The sequence below is a fragment of the Artemia franciscana genome, chromosome 8 (assembly GCF_032884065.1).
Source record: "Artemia franciscana chromosome 8, ASM3288406v1, whole genome shotgun sequence".
NCBI lineage: Eukaryota > Metazoa > Arthropoda > Branchiopoda > Anostraca > Artemiidae > Artemia > Artemia franciscana.
The window spans coordinates 19,326,458-19,330,611 of record NC_088870.1 but is presented as its reverse complement, the minus strand read 5'-3'; the positions used below and the strand labels follow the sequence as shown (position 1 = coordinate 19,330,611).

At 32.5% G+C, this 4,154-nt stretch overlaps 1 long non-coding RNA gene across 1 annotated transcript; it reads left to right on the top strand.

Annotated features, from left to right (window-relative positions):
* The first annotated feature begins 1,345 nt into the window (after positions 1-1,345).
* Positions 1,346-3,673, top strand: LOC136030096 (uncharacterized). Its single transcript, XR_010618180.1, has 2 exons — positions 1,346-1,812; positions 3,379-3,673. It is a non-coding gene; the product is annotated as an uncharacterized LOC136030096 (long non-coding RNA).
* The last annotated feature ends 481 nt before the right edge of the window (positions 3,674-4,154 follow it).

Genomic DNA, 4,154 nt, shown 5'->3' with positions numbered 1-4,154 from the left:
GAGCAGCTTCCTCGGCTGTTGCCATTGTTGGTTCTTCAGTCATTTTACATATAAAAGTTGTTTGTTTGTGTGTCGACTGACGTCATTATAAGGATTGAGCATTATGCCGTCATGAAGTTGTTTGTCGACTCACGTCATGTTTGTCGACTGACGAAACTATAGACCGAGAAACCGGGACAAAAATGACGACCGGGACACCGGGACACAAATGACAACCGGGACAAAGGGAATATAAATGACGACCTGGACGCTCAAAGAGAAATTACTGACTCGGACACCGGGACACAAATGACGACCAGGACACAAGGACACAACTACGAGTATTTTTGTGTTGAGGGTTTGCATATGACGTCTGAAAAATAAAGAAGAAAAGGAAAACAAACTAAAATGTAAAAACTGGGAATTGCATAAATATTTCGAAATATTTTGACCATAGATTAAAGTAATTCGAAAACCTCAAAACAGATACTTAAAATTTTGAGGTTTATTATAAATTGTTTAGCTTTAGCAAGCTTGGCCCGTGAAGAGGAATTTTTAGTATAAATCTTAAAATGACAGAAGAAACAGCCGAAATTCCCAGTAAAAACTGGAGATTGCATAAATATTTCGAAATATTTTGACAATAGATTAAATTATATCGAAAACCTTAAAACAGATACTTAAAAGTTTGAGGTTTATTATAAATTGTTGAGCTTTAGCAAGCTTGGCACGTGGAGAGGAATTTTTAGTTTAGATCTTAAAATGACAGAACAAACAGCCGAGGAAGCTGCTCAAATAGTTAAGTCAAAGAGAAATTTTAGTATAAATCCTACAATGACAGAAGAAACAGCCGAGGAATCTGCTCAAAGGGTTAATGCCAAAAGGCTTGCGGCTAAAGAACGCAAAACTACAGACTGGGATACCGGGACACAAATGACGACAGGGAAACAACCACCACGGAGACGCCGGGGGGCACAGGGGGATATATAAATGACGACGGGGACAGGTCATGTATCATGTTTGTGTGTCGGGGACACAGGTCGAGTGACATCATGTTTATGTGCCGACTGACGTCATGTATGTCGACTGACGAAATTACAGACCGGGACATCGGGACACAAATGACGACCGGGACACCGGGACATAGGGAATATAAATGACGACTGGGACACTCAAAGAGAAATTACAGACTGGGACACCGGGACACAAATGACGACCGGGACACAGGGAAACAACTACAACGGGGACGCCGGGGGGCACAGGGGGACATATAAATGACGACGGGGACACAGGGAATGTTCGAGTTAAAAACATATATATATATATATATATATATATATATATATATATATATATATATATATATATATATATATATATATATATATATATATATATATATATATATATATATATATATATATATCTATATATATAAAAATAAGTTGTCTGTGGATGGATGGATGGATGGATGTGTGGATGGATGTGTCAGGTGACGTCACCTGAAAAAACTGGATTAGGTGACGTCAAAACTGAAAAAACTAAAAAAAGGCAAAAACTACAAAAAAAAACTAAAAACTAATAAAAAAAATAAAAAAGCTAAAAAACTAAAAAAACTATAAAGGTAAAAACCAATAAAAAACTAAAAAAAAAACTGAAAAAACTAAAAAAAGGCAAAAACTACAAAAAAAAACTAAAAACTAATAAAAAAAGTAAAAAAGCTAAAAAACTAAAAAAACTAAAAAAACTAAAAAAAGGTAAAAAACTAAAAAAAATAAAAAAAAAAAAAAAAATAAAAAAAAGGAAAAAACTGAAAAATAAGCTAAAATAAAGGTAAAAACCAATAAAAAACTAAAAAAAAAAAGGAAAAAACTAATAAATGACGACACTCAAAGAGAAAGCGACCAGGACAAAAGGAATGTTCGATTAGCAATCAACAAAGCACCGGGACACAGGGAGTATAAATGACGACCAGAACATAAGTAAAAAAAAAAAAACTATCTATATATATAAAAATAAGTTGTCTGTGGATCTGTGGATCGTGGATCAGGTGACGTCACCTGAAAAAACTGGATCAGGTGACGTCAAAACTGAAAAAACTAAAAAAAGGCAAAAACTACAAAAAAAACTAAAAACTAATAAAAAAAATAAAAAAGCTAAAAAACTAAAAAAACTAAAAAAAGGCAAAAAAAACTAAAAACTAATAAAAAGGCTAAAAAACTAAAAAAACTAAAAAAAGGCAAAAACTACAAAAAAACTAAAAACTAATAAAAAAAATAAAAAAGCTAAAAAACTAAAAAAACTAAAAAAAGGTAAAAAACTAAAAAAACTAAAAACTAAAAAAAACTAAAAAAGGTAAAAACTAAAAGAGCTAAAAAAGAAAAAAATAAATGACGACACTCAAAGAGAAAGCGACCAGGACAAAAGGAATGTTCGATTAAAATGACGACCGGGACACAGGGAATATAAATGACGACCGGGACACAGGGACACAACTACAACGGGGACACCGGGGGAAACAGGGGGATATAAATGACGACCGGGACAAAAAAACTAAAAAGAAAAAAAAAATAAAAACTAATAAAAAAACTAGAAAATCTAAAAATCTAAATAAGCTAAAAAAGAAAAAAAAAGGAAAAAAATAAAGGAGAAAAACAAAACTAAAAAACGAATGTATATACAGACTGGGACACCGGGATACAAATGACGACCGGGACCCGGGACACAGGGAATATAAATGACGACCGGGACACAGGGACACAACTACAACGGGGACACCGGGGGAAACAGGGGGATGTAAATGACGACCGGGACACCGGGACAGGGAATGGTCGATTAGCAATCACCATCAACAAAGCTCAAGGGCAATCATTAGAATCATGAGGTATAGATCTGAATACAGATTGTTTTCCCATGGACCATTATATGTTGCATGTTCAAGAGTCGGTAAACCTGACAATCTATTTATATGCAAAGACAATGGGACAGCAAAGAATGTTGTATATTCGCAAGTTTTACGTAGTTAAAACCATATATATATATCTATCTATATTCACAGGTGGGACATAGGGACACAACTACAATGGCGCGTAACTATTATGGCGCGTAACGACTTACGCGCGCGGGGGGGCTTGGGGGGGGCGCGAAGCGCCCCCACCAACTAGGTGTTGGGGTGGCGCGAAGCGCCACCCCAACAGCTAGTCTATATATATAAAAATAAGTTGTCTGTGGATGGATGGATGGATGGATGGATGGATGGATGGATCAGGTGACGTCACCTGAAAAAACTGGATCAGGTGACGTCAAAACTGAAAAAACTAAAAAAAGGCAAAAACTACAAAAAAAACTAAAAACTAATAAAAAAAATAAAAAAGCTAAAAAACTAAAAAAACTATAAAGGTAAAAACCAATAAAAAACTAAAAAAAAACTGAAAAAACTAAAAAAAGGCAAAAACTACAAAAAAAAACTAAAAACTAATAAAAAAAGTAAAAAAGCTAAAAAACTAAAAAAACTAAAAAAACTAAAAAAGGTAAAAAACTAAAAAAAATAAAAAATAAAAAAAAAATAAAAAAAAGGAAAAAACTGAAAAATAAGCTAAAATAAAGGTAAAAACCAATAAAAAACTAAAAAAAAAAAGGAAAAAAACTAATAAATGACGACACTCAAAGAGAAAGCGACCAGGACAAAAGGAATGTTCGATTAGCAATCAACAAAGCACCGGGACACAGGGAGTATAAATGACGACCAGAACATAAGTAAAAAAAAAAAAACTATCTATATATATAAAAATAAGTTGTCTGTGGATCTGTGGATCGTGGATCAGGTGACGTCACCTGAAAAAACTGGATCAGGTGACGTCAAAACTGAAAAAACTAAAAAAAGGCAAAAACTACAAAAAAAACTAAAAACTAATAAAAAAAATAAAAAAGCTAAAAAACTAAAAAAACTAAAAAAAGGCAAAAAAAACTAAAAACTAATAAAAAAGCTAAAAAACTAAAAAAACTAAAAAAAAGGCAAAAACTACAAAAAAACTAAAAACTAATAAAAAAAATAAAAAAGCTAAAAAACTAAAAAAACTAAAAAAAGGTAAAAAACTAAAAAAACTAAAAACTAAAAAAAACTAAAAAAGGTAAAAACTAAAAGAGCTAAAAAAGAAAAAAATAAATGACGACAC